The sequence below is a fragment of the Grammomys surdaster genome, unplaced genomic scaffold (assembly GCF_004785775.1).
Source record: "Grammomys surdaster isolate TR1022 unplaced genomic scaffold, NIH_TR_1.0 125956, whole genome shotgun sequence".
In the NCBI taxonomy this organism is placed as follows: Eukaryota; Metazoa; Chordata; class Mammalia; order Rodentia; family Muridae; genus Grammomys; species Grammomys surdaster.
The window spans coordinates 1,724,125-1,740,251 of NW_021620775.1; positions in this window are offsets into that span (position 1 = coordinate 1,724,125).

A 16,127-nucleotide genomic window follows, 5' to 3' on the forward strand; every position below is an offset into this window, starting at 1 on the left:
TCTTAGAGACCCACTCTTTTCTGAAGAGGAAGTGGAGGGGAAGTGGATCTGGGGGAGAGGGGATGGGGAGGGAGGGCTGGGAGAAGTGGGGGGAGAAACTATGGTGGGGTGTATTGTATGTGGGAAGAATCTATTTTCAATAAAAGAAAATGAAAAATAAAAATAAAATTCTAAAAAGGGAAAAGAAAAAAGAAACTCTCAAATCAGGTCATGTGGTGAATGTCTGTGGGTAAGTATACTCCGTGTTTCTGAGCTTCCAAATGAGATCCAAACAAGATTTTGTGACAAGGAAGACAAAAGGGGCCATGCCCTGGAGGAACAAGGGTTGCGTCCACTCCCTCTTCCCCTTACCCTTCAGCACACAGCACAGGCCACGGTGTCCCTGAGGAGACCATGAAACCCTCAGCTCAGTAGCTGGACAGCAAAGCATCATTGTGCAAGAGCTTTACCTACTCCACTGCCAAGAAGAATCTTCCAGAACATTCTGAAAGTCACTCTGGAGGAAGCAAGAGTAACTAGTTGATGGAGTCTTAAATCCACATGTCTGTAGATGTATCACAACAACAAGAATCAGTCTCATCATTTGAAAGGGCTGCTCAGTGAAGATCCACGGTCCTTCTCTCCCTTTAATAAAAGAGCTGAGTAATTCAAAAGCCCTCATCTGGGGGAGAGAAAAGCCACGGAAGCAATTGTCGACCCACAACCTCCAAGAGGAACATAAGAACATCTATACCCCAAGACCAGAAATCACAAAGGAACAAACACCCCCAAAGGCCAACCAAAGCCACATTCCAACCATTCCAGCAACTGGCCTTGGACAGAAAGCAAAGCAACCTGAGAGGACAAGCAGACAGAGAGAAGAATTTCACTCATTCCACCCACACCTCCATCTTGGCACCAGGTTGGATATGGGCTATGCCCACAGTGGTGACTTAAAAAAAAAAAAAAAGGCTCCCGCCTTGAAGGATCTCCAAGGGCAGTGGTGAGACGGCAGGAGAATGGATGTCTGTCCAGTAGGCTCACACTATACGGAGCACTGAGGAGAGAAGCTGCTGACAGAGCAGGCCTGGTGATCACTAAGTGTACAGGGTGTGGAGGGTGACCCAGGTCAGACAGCCGTGAGCCATGAGGCTCACATGTGACATCATAGAGACTGGACAGCTGAAGTGAGGTTGGAAGTTTATTGGCCTTAAGACCTGCCAGAATCTCACTCACATCGTATTATAAGTAGGTTGGCATTGGACTCCAGGCTGAAGTTTTCTGACTCTGGGAGATGGGGTCTGGAATAGAGACAAAGCTCTCTGAAAATCAGCTGCTGGCTTTCTAGCACGGCTTTGTCCTCAGATTCCCTCGGTTACTTTAGGCAATGCTCTTTCTCCCTGAGACTCAGCTTGGATTAGTGATTTTCTGCACAACGTGGAGTGTTGGTAGCCTTAGGTGTGTAGCGGCTTCTGTTGTCTTACCTACTTTTATCTCCTATAAAGCAAAGTCTAGAAGCCTCATTCTTGTGTTGACTACTATCCATACAGTGACACAGTCCTCGGCCCAGGGTGACCCCCATTTCCCAAGTGGACCTTCCATGGCATGGCCACCCAGTCACCTCTGCTCGCAGGTGCCTCTCTAGTACCAGCTCTCTTTCTCTTTGTATCAGCTCGGAACTCCTGTGTTAGTCAGAGTTACCCTGAAAACATTCGATGGTGTGTGTACTTATAAGGACCAACAAGTTAAAAAAAAAATCTTCGGCCAGGCAGTGGTGGAGCACGCCTTTAATCCCAGCACTTGGGAGGCAGAGGCAGATGGATTTCTGAGTTCAAGGCCAGCCTGGTCTACTGAGTAAGTTCCAGGACAGCCAGGGCTACACAGAGAAACCCTGTCTCGAAAAACAAAACAAAACAAAACAAAAAAACTCTTCAGGACAGGAGAGTAGACTGCAAATGAAGGATAGAATTGATGCTGTAGCCCAAGTCCAAGGTGAAAATCCCCCTTTCCTCAGGGGGAGTGCCTTTTGGTTGGAGGAGACTCATCCACATCATAAAGAATGAGGTGCTTTACTCAAAGTCTACAGATTTATTATTATTTTTTACCTCTTTAAATTGACTACATCCACAGAAAGCACAGCTAAATGGCTACCAAAAAGATTCATGAAATAAATAGATGCCCCCACAAAGCCAGGCCCAACCATAAATAAGATGAATAACAATTGGCATCCAGGGAAGAGAAATCTCCCTGAGAATTCCATTCTTTTTCCTTTCCGGGTAAAAATGAATCACCCGTGATGTCTGCTGTTAGAAGTTCTAATCCAGATGCTGGCCTCCAAACTTATACTACTCAGACCTTTGAAGGACCACTGACAAGAACATCAAACAGCTAGAGATTGACATCACTAATCTGAAGAAATCCCTCGTTTCGCTGTCTGAAGAGACCTCCAAAAATCGCAAAGGACTTTATTGGACTTGATTTACTCTTTTACAATAGAAAAGGCTGTGTACAGCTCTTGACTGTGTACAGCCCTTAAAGAAGAAGGTTGCCTTTACATTGACAAGACAGAGATGGTTAAAGAGAGGATGAAAAAGGTCAGAGAAGGCCCTGAGAAAAGCCAGAGAGAGAAAGAGAAAGATGAGAGCTGGTACAAAAATTGGTTTTCAGCCTCTCCATGGTTGTCAACCCTACTTCCTCCCATCTTGGGCCCATTAATTGGGTTATTTTTGCTTATTTCTTCTGGTCCCTGGGCCTTAAATAGGCTGACTAACTTTGTGAAACAACAGATAAATAATTTGGTAGCAAAACCTATTCAGATACATTATCATAAGTTAGCTATGGAGGACCACGAGACTCAAGATGAGGTTGTTACTCTATCCAGGGTGTTCCCAAAACCCATCTCCACCAAACCTAAAAGAGGTTCTTCTTCTGCCCCTAGACCAAGCAGAGAGGGGCCACCCAGAACCCCCTCTGACTGGCGACCTGAATTCTTGCTTAGGCTGCGAGACTAAGCACTGCAAGGGAATATCAATAAAAGTTAAAAATATCTCTCTGGGTTCCCTGAGGGACAAGCCTGACTGCATAGGGGTTGATGTCATAGGGGTTGTATCCCCTCTCCAGGAAAAAGACATCAGGATGGGTATGGCCCTCATGCCTCACTGGACAATGACAGGGGGACCGGAGCCATCACAAGGTTCCCTCTCAATTACTGGAGGTCAGGCCTCTATCCCTGCCTTCCCAAGATTAGAATTACCACAGCCCTTCTATACTTAGAGAAGAGAGGAGATGTCAGGGGCAGCCCTGCTTATACACTGAAGGCCTAAAATCAGCCATAGGCCTAAAATCAGCAATAGGCCTGCCATACATGTATACTAACACCAAGTCTCGGGTCTCTGTGGAAAAACATTGAAACCAATGGCTATAAGCTATTGTAAACAGGCAGCTTTTGTGGAAATTTACCAGCCTGAGTAGTCATAGACCTTATAAATAGGTAGCCTTGGCAGACAATACCAACTTAGATAAGGACAAGTGAATCATAGGCAGAGTCATAGCGACCTGTCCCCTAAACCTCCACCCAGCCGATACCCTGTTCTGAAAGATATCTGTATTCCCCCTGAACACCCACACTCCAGTGTCATCCCCTTCCCCACGTCCTGCATTTTTGTGTTTATAACCCCTGTGTGAATAAGTAAAAATTACGATTTGAAAAAAAAATAAATAAATAAAAGAAAGGAAGGAAGGAAGGGAAAAAATAAAAAGAAAAATTTTTAAAAATTAAAAATTTTAAAAAAAGAAAAAAAATTGACTACATAGCAACATCTGTATTGATGAGGGACTGAAAAGCTAGGTACCTTGGCTGTAAAAGTTACATTTTTTAATTTTATTTTGTTTTGCGTTTTGTGTTTTGTTTTTGTTTTTATTTTTGTTTTGTTAGCTTCACACAAGCTAGAATCATCTGGGAAGAGAGGAAAATGCAACTGAGAAAATGCCTCCAACAGAATGGCCTGTAGGCAAGTCTGTGGAATCTTGGGTTGTTTTCTTTTGTTTTGTCTTTTGTTGGTGGTGTGTTTTTTTTGTTTTTGTTTTTGTTTGTTTGTTTCTTGTTTGAGTTACGATTAATGTGTGTGGGTCTAGACTACTTTGGGCAGTGCCACCTCTGGACTGGACCAAATTAGGCTGAGCAAGCCATAAAGAGCAAGCCAGTATTAGTACTCACTCCTCTATGGTTCTTGCTTCCAGGTTCCTGCCCTGACTTCCCTCCATGATGGGCTCTAATCTGTGAGATGTAATAAACCCTTCCGTGCCCGTGTTGGTTTTGGTTATGAAGTTTATGACAATAGAAAGCAAACTAAAACACTGGCCTAGACACGTCAGCACATAAAATCAACCAGTGCACTACCCTTAAGGTTCAGCTCGAATTCAGTGTCTCTCTCCAAACGACTCCCAGTTCTAGCTGAAAATTATCTCCCTGATTCTAAATATCCATAGCCCTGCATCCAGCCAGGCCGCTCCTGGGACACTTAGCATTTGCTTCTCAGTCATTATGTTTGTTTTTCTACATGAGTGAGGATGTTGTAGTCAATCAAATTCTAATTAAGATACTTAATAAATAGCTAATAACCCTGGGCAGATTTCTTCATTAAGTCTTGGTTTGTACAAGAATATTAATATGTATAGTATTAGAGTATATAATATAATAGTATAATATAGGAGTATAATGTAGTATATAATACTGTATAGTATAGGAGTATAACATAATATAAAATAATTTATAAAATTGTATAGGAGTGTAATATAATAAATAATATTACATACTATAATAAAAAGTTATAATATAGTATATATTATATATCATAGTATAGTAGTATAATATAATGTAAAATATTGTGTAACAGTATAGGAGTGTAATATATATTATATATAATATATATAATATATATTAATTATATATTATTATTAATTATATATATTATATACATATTATATATAATATGTATAATATATGTTATATATAATATATATAATAATAGAATAGGAGTATAACAATGTAAAATATTGTATAACATAAGAGTGTAAGATAGTATTATATAGTATAGTATAATATATAATATAATTAATATAATATAATGTAGTATAGCAGTAATTCTAAAAATATCCTTAAGGCTTGAATGAAACAATCCATGTAAATTATTTAGCACAGCACCTGGTATGTACTAACCATTCCATCCACTAATTCAGTACGTGTTCACTGAGCAGGTATTACATGCCAGACAGTAGAAAGTTCAGTGAAAGAGAGAAATCAACTCACTGTTCTGAAGGGCCTGTATTCATAAAAGCTGATTTTAATAAATTAATAATAAAAAAAAAACCTAGCATGTAACCCAACAAGTGGTTTGAAGAAAAGAAGCTAAGATAGGGGAAAGCCCAGAGTGGGAGGAGAATTCTAATGTAGCAGTGAGCTGAAGTTAAAGGAAGAGCTGACCATGCAGACCTGGGAGAAAAAGTGTTCCTGGAAAGACCAATAGGAATTAATAGTTGTAACCCAGCGGCTAGGTCCTTCCTTCCTTGTGACCCAGACTGTGTCTTCTGAGACAGGAGAAGGTGAGGAGATCAAGCCCACCCTCATCCTAGCCAGGCCTTTGCTCTCAGGGATCTTCACAACCCAGGACCCCATCACTGGCCGGAAAAGACTCCCTACTTGTTCCAGTTTCTGCTCTACCTGCCTCACTGACTCAGATTCTCTGTTACCCAATAAGCTTTTGCTTCTTCACCTGAGAGTTCTTGTTACTATGTAAGTTACCAAGAGCCAAAAAGAAAAGTGGGAGTTCCTGGGGAGGCTTTGCCCGCATGTACATCTTTCTTTAGCATCTCCCATCTTTCCTTCCTGAAGCTGTTTCTTTGGCTTCATTTCTCACCCAGAGGCCATATTGTCCCTGCCCCAGGAATGGTTGGAATGATAGAAGGGCATTCTTTATTGTCACAAAGGTGAGGAGATGATACTGGCACTTAGTGCCCTAGGGGCTAAGACACCAACCAGCACAGTCTCATATAAAGAACTCCCCTGCTTGAAAGCAAATGCAGACATTATCCCACAATGCCCCTCTCCTAATATCACCAAGCATCTTTTATTCCTGACACTTGAGGTATGCATCTGTATCTTCAGAAGTAATCACACTCCTCAGTGTGCCAGGTAAACTCAGCATCCTCAGACAGGAGATACCCTCTGCCTCCATCAGTAGATGTGGGGCAGTTCTCAGTGGCCTGTGACGAAGCCACAGAAAAATGGCAGAGAGGTCTTCCAAGAAGGACTAGGCTGTAGTTAAACCCTCTCAGAGGATCTAAAGCCAATCAAAACCATCACTGTGAGGGTAAACAAGCCTTCTAGATGAGAAATTTGTATTATCCCATCCTAGCTATTTTTCTGGCACTATGACAAAACACCATGTCTTATAAAAGAAACTTTAAATTTGGGGCTCACAGTTCCAGAAGGCTAGAGTCCATGACCATGGTGAGGAACATGGCAGCCAGCAAACTGGGAATGGCCTGGGCTGTTATAGTTACCAATTAGTCTCTTCTCTAATCAACCCAGAAGCAGTGGCAGCACGTGTTTCTCACTACCTGCTCCAGTGTTCTGGGTTCCTGAATGAAAGTCACACACACACACACACACACACACACACACACACACACACACACACCTATGTCTTAAACAACTCAATGGCTGAGCCACTCCCAAACCTCTACATGGCTAACATCGCCTGCCCCTTGGATATTCTTGAGTTATTACTTACTAAAATCTGTATTCCATCTGTGTTGCCCTAGACCCAGTCTGGGGTGGGGGTGGGGACCCTGGAGCCACTCTTTCCTGGCTCTTACATATTGGCTGTCTCTCTGTCCTTCACTTCTCAGGCCTGGTCTTTCTCCTTTCCCAGCATGGTAGTTCTATCTCTTTCTTCCTCCCTCAGTCCTTGTCATGGTTTGAATGTGCTTGGCCCAGGGATTGGCACTATTAGGGGGTGTGGCCTAGGTGTGTTACATAGGCCTAGGTGTTGGCATAGGTGTGTTACGAATGTGGGTTTAAGACCCTCACTCTAGCTGCCTGGAAGTCAGTCTTCCACTAGCAGCCTTCAGATGAAGATGTAGAACTCTCAGCTCCTCCTTTAGCATGCCTGCCTGGATGCTGCTGTGTCCCTGCCTTGATGATAATAGACTGAATCTCTGAACCTGTAAGCCAGCCCCAATTAAGTGTTGCCTTTTGTAAGACTTGCCTTGGTCATGGTGTCTGTTCTAAGCAGTAAAACCCTAACTAAGTCAGTTCCCTTGTCCACGAATTCTAAAGTCCCTCGTCTGTCTCATTGCCTTGCCATTGGCTGCAGGCAACTGAATTTACCAATCACAACCAACTGTAGGGATCCTCAGCCTCTTACATGCAGATTCTCGAGTAATTTTGGGGACCCAAGTAACACAATACACAAGCATTAGATCAAATCCACAACACTGGGCTTTTAAAACCTCAACACCTATGGGTAGTGACACACCTCCTCTAACGAGGCCACACCTCCTAATCCTTCCCAAACAGTTCCACCATCTAAGAACCATGTATTCAAATGCATAAGCCTAAGAAGCCACATTCAAACCACCACACTCCCACTACTGCTTCTCCATACCCCAAACTTTCTTACACACTCAGCAAAGAAGTCCAGATTCTTCCTCAAGAACTTGACCAAAGCAATGTTGGTGAGAAAGGTGGATCCCTGTTTACCTTGCCATTCATTTATCATCACTGTCATCAGCATCACACGTTACCATGGGTAACACAGAAGCACACTGGTGGACATCCTGTTACTGGAAGGTTCTGACTACATAGGTGACAAGAGAAGAAGATAAAACCACCACTGTGTGTTTAGAATTGCTCAAGAAAAACACCCTCCAGAGGGAGAGAAGGGGGAGGGACACTGGAAGGACTTGTTTTTCATTTGTTAATGTGGAGAAGTTGGCAGGAAAAGGGTCAATGGCTGCTCCCTGAAGCAAGCAGTGCTCCAGATGGCTCCTTAGAGCCAGCTTGAGAAAGTTCTTTGGCAGGCAGGCTCACCAGCATGACTTCCCAAGTGTCCAAAACTCAGAGCAGTACTTGAGGAAGGTTTTTGGAAGGACTCCTTGCCTCGGGAGTCCTGTGCCATTTCCCTAAGCTGCATGCTTCCATTTGCTTGCACCCAGAAGGACATTTATCTCAGATCTTTTCAGGACGCAGCTGGGCTCTCACGGAGTAATGATGTAGAGGAAAAGTGTAAGGACATGCTACTCCTGGCCTGAAGGATCATGGGAAGGAAGGATCGCCAGAACTCCAAGACTGAGTTGTGGCCAATCTTTAGCCCAGCAGGGTGAGAAGTGGAAAAATAACTGCCTTGTCCTCAAACTCCTCTTGCTGGGGGAAGACAAAGCATGAACATTCACACAGAGACAATCCAGGTGGACTGAGGGCCAAAGGGCAGGGAGTGGGTCAGGTCATTTTTGTAAAACTGAGTACCTTGATAAGCTGAGCACAGAGTGGTGGTACATGCCTTTAATCTCAGCACTTGGGAAACAGAGGCAGGTAGGTAACTATGAGTCTGAGGCCAGACAGCCTGGCTTGGCAGGTAGGTAACTATGAGTCTGAGGCCAGACAGCCTGGCTTACATAGCAAATCCCAGGCCAGCCAGGGGTGCAAAATTAGACTTTATCAATCAACCAATCAATCAATAAAAGATAGCCATGTGTCTCAGCCTTGATTTTGAGATCCACATCACAGCAACATAGGCTGGCTTCAGATGAGGAAGGAATTCTCCAGGTCTATCCTGAGGTGATTTTATCTGATCTCAGGACAGTGATTGTGTCCACAGACAATGGAGACGGGGCTGCCAGGACAGCTACTGTAGGATGGCCTATCCAGAGCCCATACTCATTTTCCAGGCTTTTGCTTATTTTACTTACTTACTATTTACTTATATAATAAGGCAACACGAGTTTCGAAAGCACCAAGCAGAAACACTCTAGAATGGAAGCTTTTTTTTTTTTTAAGACCTCTGCTTCCATGACATCTGCTTTGGTTCATTTGGCCAAAGCAAGTCCTATGGCCATTCTCAAACCCAGGCTTTTGCTTGATTTACTTTGTTTGCTGTTTAAAAATTCCACCTCTTGAGGGGAGAGAGTGAAAACCGTGACTATATTTTGCAAGCTATTGTAGGCTGTACTCCATTCACAATAATTTCCACATGCAAGTAACCCAGAACAGCTGTGTCCCAGAACAGCTAGCCCTGGGTCCCTCAGGCCTGGACTTATCCCTGCAGCAATTAAAGTGCTTGGAATTTTTTTCAGTAGCCATTTTTGTAACTCACCCTTCTTTGAACTGACAATTCAAAGAATTGAGCTGGGCTCACCTGGGCTCAGCTGGGCCAATCAGCTGATCTGGGCCAGACCTGGCTGACCCAGGGCTTACCCCTGTGTCTTAGTTAGGCTTCCTGTTGCTGTGATAAAACACCACCACCAAGAAGCAATTTGGGGAGAAAAGGCTTTATTGAGCTTACACTTCCACATCTATAGTCCATCACTGAAGAAAGCAGGTCAAGAATTCAAACATGGCAGGAACCAGGAAGCAGAGGCTATGTGGAACTGTTGCTTACCAGCTTGTTCTACATGGCTTGCTCAGCCTGCTTCCTTTTAGAACCCAGGGGTGGCACCACCCACAATGGGCTGGGCCCTTCCCCATCAATCACTAATTAAGAAAATGCTCTAAACACTGGCCCACAGTCTGATATTATAGAGGCATTTTCTGAACTAAGATTCCTTCCTCTGGGATGACTATATTTTGTGTCGAGTTGACATATATCTAGCCTGGCATACATAGACACCCTGTGTCTAGTCAGCCCCTCCATGCTTCTCCAGAGTGTCGCTCACGTGATAGGAACACACTAAGAGTATTGGAAGAAGACAAACCTGAAGGCCCAGTCACTCCGGTTCAAGTCTCTTTGTATGCACACCAGCAAATGATATTTGGTGAAGAAAGTCTCATGGGAGGACTCAGAGTCTAAGCAGAGCAGGTGAGGAAGATTCAGGAAGGAGTCACTGATACATTTCCTCTGCACAGATCCTCTGCACAGCTCTGAAGACCTGCCTGCTCTTTGATCTTTCTGCTCATGTCCTCTAGCTCAATCCCCCATCTTTAACCAAATCCTCCATGCGCTTCTCTCTCCAGTTCTAAACCCCCTTCTCCCAGACACGCCTTCCAGTTCTCAATTCCACCATCTCCCCCAGCATGCACACAGCCCAACACCACCAACACCAAGATGGATAAGTCACTTCTGCCTGCCATTTGAAGACTTTAGTTAATACGGTGTATTTATGTGTGAGTGGCATCATTTTCTTTCTTTGACAGTGACCACCAAAGACTTCTTTCTTGTATGACCCACCATCCTCTGTGCCTGTACCCAACACATACAAGATGTCCTTTTGACCTAAGGAGACAGTGCTAGGCAAGGTAAAGACTGACAACAGACAACTGAACAAATCCAAGATATATCTCAGGAGAAGGTTCAGTCTGTATGCCTGTGCCTGCCAGAAGCAGCAGGCAGAAAGGGGCAGGAATGAGCTAGAAAGCACAAAGAAGGACTGTGAACAAGGACAAGGCTTTGGACTTGCTACAGCTGGGACCGGAAGTCAGAATCCCAAGGTCCTCCACCTTACCCACAGGAAGAGAACAGTCCGAATGGACTAGAAAGAGAGGGTGAACCACTGCCTGCCCACCTGGCATTAGTTATGTCTTCTAGGTAACCTCTGAGAGAGTGTGTCTGCACATTCGGAAGTCCCTCGTTAGACTGTGTCATACCTTGTCACATCGAGAATGTATTAGGTTTTAACTAAGGCCCTCCTGATCGATCTCTCTCTCTCTCTCTCTCTCTCTCTCTCTCTCTCTCTCTCTCTGAACCTAGAATCAGATGATCTCCTTGAAAGTCGGCTAGGCACCGATACACCATCACCTACAAGGATAAACTGGACAAGACCAAATATTAGCCTAGCATTTCCAGGCTTAATATAATATTTTTAGGCAATGTTGTCATTTTTAGATGGTAAGCCAATGTAGCTTGTGTTTAGGTTGAGGATGGAAGGCATAGGAAGATATAGATGACTGGGAAAGTATCAGTCTGAAGGAATTCTAACGTGTTAAGAAGAGTAGGCATTCTCTTTTTCTGTGCACATGCACACACACTTGAAGACTTAGGAAAGAATACTAATCATACAGCCCTGTAGTTCCCTATTGTCCACAGACCAGTTGTATTATATTACCCAACATTCTGGTATGCCATCTCCTGACTCCCTAGTCTTACTGGCCGTTGTGGAGCACTCACACTCCCCAAATATGCCCACCTAGTCCTACCCACGGGTCTTTGTTTTAGCAACTGAACTATTTTTCATCTTACAGTGCCTTTTGACAATGGTTCAAGTGCAAGTACAATTCAAACAATAACTCAGGGGGCTGGAGAGATGGCTCAGCGGTTAAGAACACAGACTGCTCTTCCAGAGGTCCTGAGTTCAAATCCCAGCAACCACATGGTGGCTCACAACCATCCGTAATGAGATTGGATGCCCTCTTCTGGTGTGTCTGAAGACAGCTACAATGTACTCATCAATAAAATAAATAAATAAATATTTAAAAAAAAAAAAACAATAACTCAGGGAGATGTTCCCAGAAAATAGTGGCAGGATGTTGGGGAAGAAAAAAAATAGTCAGTCAAGGGTAATGTTTTCTAAGCTGTTCTGATATTAACTGCATTCTTTACAGGAGGACATAAGGGTGACTAGAGCTAGTAATCTCAGGTCTTACAATTCCAGAAGGATTGTTTAATATAAAAGATTTCCCTAACACTTCAGCCAGCTTTCAGAAAGCCCAGCTCAGGGGGTTGGGTGTGCTCAGTGGTTTGAATCTACAAAGGAACTGGGTGCTGTACTGGCTAATCTCTTGTCAAACTCACACAGCTAGGGTCACTTGGGAAAAGGTTCTCAACTGAAAAGATGCCTGCATAAAATTTTCCTGTGGTGCATTTTCTTTTCTTTTCTTTTCTTTTTTTTTTTTTTTTTTTTTGGTTTTTCGAGACAGGGGTTCTCTGTATAGCCCTGGCCGTCCTGGAACTCACTCAGTAGACCAGGCTGGCCTCAAACTCAGAAATCCGCCTGTCTCTGCCTCCCAAGTGCTGGGATTAAAGGCGTGCGCCACCACCGCCCGGCTGTGGTGCATTTTCTTAATTAGCAATTAATGGAGGAGGGCCCAGCCCATAGTCAGTGGCGCCATCCCTGGGCTGGTGGTCCTGGGTTCTGTAAGAAAGCCGACTGAGCAAGCCATAGGGAGAATGCCAGTAAGCAGCATCCCTTCGTGATCTCTGCATCAGTCTCTACCTCCAGGGCTCCTGCCCTGCTTGATTTCCTGCCCTGAATGTCTATAAGTGATGGTCTATACTATGGAACTATAGTCTGAAATAAACCCTTTCCTCCCCAAGTTGTTTTTAGTCATGGTGTTTTATCTCAGCAATAGAAACCCTAACTAAGACAGGTACCTACCCACCAACTCCCATCAGCCACACAGCACGAGTTTCTGCCTGATGACTCTGTACCACACAGGCCAAGTTAGCATTGGCTTGGTAGGCTGTGCCCTGCAGGTGACACTGCCTCCTTGACTTCTCCACTCCCTGGCAACACCAGCTTCTGGTTTTTCTAAATGATTCTTCTCCTGCACACTTCCATGTCATCTCCTCTGAAAAGCTGTCTAAGCCTTCAGTCAGAACCAATGATGGTCACCAACTGTTACAAAGACCCTTTAGTTTTGCTCTCTGCCTGGCTTTACCGCATGTAAGTTGCGTGATTGTAAGTGCACCTCTCATCTCGGGTTTTCAATCTCATTGACATAAAAAGTTAGAAAGGCCTCTTTAAAAGTGTCATTGCACTGCATGTTGAGGCTTTTCTTACTGCCACCATGAACATTTAAATAGATGCTACCTGAAGCAGGTCATGGGGATTACCCTGATATCACTTCATACGAACAGTCTTATTTGCATTAGATATGTATAGTCTTGTAAAAGTAAGAGTGAGAATTGTTCTCCCCAAATTACCTAGAGCATTTGCATACGTGTCAGAGGAAAAACATGTAAATTAGAATAAGGAAGAGGCCCCAGTTCTACAAGGGTTTAAAACAGCTGCCTGTAAGATTGTGAAGTTGTTTCTACGACGCCCAAAGTGAATACAGGAAACAGCTTGAGAAGGCAATATGCTCTGCCTCTAAAAAACAACCTGACCAATTGTTGTCTGAATTTGTGAAAGCGCTGTCACACCTACAGTCAGAGAGAGAGACAGAGAGACAGAGAGACAGAGAGAGAGACAGAGACAGAGAGACAGAGATAGAGAAGAGAGAGAGAGAGAGAGAGAGAGAGAGAGAGAGAGGAATAGCAGCTAGTTAGTAGATTAGATAGTTGGAAATGGCGTGTGATTATACGTTAGCAAACAGAAACGTCTGCCCCATGGGCTGCCTGCCATGCTTTTCTTCCTTAGTAACCAATCCTCTGTATGATTGTGTCACCTAAGGAGGATGACTCTGCCTCAGTCAGTGATGACTCCTGAAGGTCAGGTCCACTTCTCACCAACAATCAGAAAATTCAGAGACTGGTCAACTGAGCCTCTAACATGAAGAACCGCCTGTAACCACCAGAGGCATCTACAGAGGAAGCCATGTCTGGCTGAGCTGGAGACCAGACAGTTGAGAGAGTTCTTAAAAGGGGAGAATGGGCCCTTTTTGCCTGACCATGAATGATCTAACCCTAGGGATCTAAGCACAAGAGTCTAGCTGTGAACGGTCACATACATCAGTATGCCAGTTCCAGAGGGGCTGCCAGCATCTCTTGGCTCCAAGGCACAGTGGAGCACACCCCACGGGAGGATTCTCGGTAAGTCCAGCACACAGCTCTCAGCTCTTTTGTGCTTCTTGCATGTACTCGCCTGTCAGGCTCACCCTATGGCGCCTTCACAGCCTCCCTGCGGGGCAGCTCCTTACGGGAGATCTGTTGTTGCCTTCGTCTCAGCACAGTGACTACCAAAACCGGCGCTCTTATCAACGACTACTGCTCACGTGATGAGTCACCTTAAACCTACCCACAGTCATCTTCAGGGTGTCCCTTGTCCCCTGCTGTAGTCCTCACCAACTGTCCTCTGCTGGCCTCTACCCCCAGCTCCCATTGACGAATGAGCTTGGTTCCTCACTTAGATGGAATGGTGACAGACACATGTATATGTCTTTAGGGTAAAGAGTGACTATTGGGTATCAGAAAAAAAATAAAAGCTACAGAGTCCAACACTTACTCAGGCAGAGAAAACTGTTATGATAGAACTTTACAAGTACCTTCTTCCTCTCATTAAGAAACCTGTCCCATCATTCAGCATATATCTCCCACACCAACTCCCCATCTGAAGAGTCCCTGAGCCCTAGACAGTCCTAATGAGTACACCCCCATCCCGTTACTGCCTTAGGTTACATTACTCATAACCAGACTATAGTCCTAAGTGTGTAGGGGCTGGGACTGAGTCACCTCTGTCCCACTCATATCTTCAGGACCAAACGAGGACAAAAGAAAAGACAGCCACAACCATGAGTGTTCTGAAAGATTTTGGTTAACATCCCCAAGATGCCAAGCTCTGAGCACTGAAGCTGGAGAGTTTGTATCTACCTGGCCAAGGATGGCTCCTCCTGGCTCTCCACAAAGCTCTGAAAAAGTCCCCAATGTATGGTTCCCTCACAGCCCTCTGAGACATTCTCCTGGCCTAACACCCTGCTCTTAAGGAAGCTTGTTCTTATCTTTATAGAGGCAGAGTTGGCAACACAGTCAGGGGAGGCTGGAAGTGTAGAGCCCAAGGCTGGCTGTCATCCAGGGCTGGCACCCCTCTTCCAGCCTACTTGCCAAGTAGACTTCTTGCCTCAGTTAGAACAAGCCACCAAGGGGGAGATGACATCACTGTCCCTAGATAGATGTACATGAGGAACATATTCCCCTAGATTCACACCCACCCTTTACCCAGTTCTACTTCTTGGGGTATCCAAAACAAATCTAGTCTTTCTCCGGGGCAGCCCTCAGGTGCCAGGGACAGCTCTCTTATCTTTCTGCAGGCTAAATGCCCTTAATTCTGACCATGTTTTTGGTTTGCCCCAACAAGCCTGTTTGTAAGTGCTCTTGAAAAAGCAATCTCTGCAAGGTGAAGGAGAGATGAGGGGTCTTGTCAGTTCTGCCCCTGCCCCTGGGTGCATCTCACCAGAAATGAACACTTTCCCATCTCTCCAGTACTGTGAAAATAAGTAGCATTCACAGAGGTACTTGTTCAAGCCACGCCCTCTTACTGAGTTTGAAGAATGTGGTGTTTATGGTTTTGTAGAAAGACAGATTAGCTTCCGGTTAATGGGCATTTTTTATTTTCCCCTTAGACACAGGTGAGAAAAGAGTAAAAGCATGGAGAACCAATAACACAGTGAGAACTCTCCCTTGAGAACCAGGGACTCAAAGACCAGAGTGCGGGCCAACCAGGTAACAGGCCTTCGGACGGCTGGAAGGGGACCCGGAAGCTAAGAGAGTTTCTGAGGCATTTGGAAGGAGATCTTGTTTAACTCTTATTTTTCAGAATCTTACCTTCAGAAAATCCTAGACCATGGGTTCTCAACCTTCCTAATGCTGCAACTCATGTTGTGGTGACCCCAACCAGAGCATATTCTTCTTGCTACTTCATAACTGAATTGTAATGTAAATATCAGATATTTTCAATAGCCTTAGGGGACCCCTGTGAAGGGTTGTTTGACGCCCCCCACTAGGGGGGTGGAGACCCACAGCTTGAGAACCATTGTACTAGATAGTGTCTACCTTTAAAATGAATTCTAAAGAAAGTCATCATCACTAGAATCTCTGTTCCCCCCCACCACCCTCCTTTTGCTTCCCTCCCTCCCTCCCTCCCTCCCTCCCTCCCTCTCTCTCTCCTTCCCTCCCTCCCTCCCTTTTCCTTCACTAAAATGTATTTGATGTGAGACACGCTTTGGTGTCCGATGACCCTGTGCATTAACACCATTGAGTCACACCTTGCCTCACATGAGT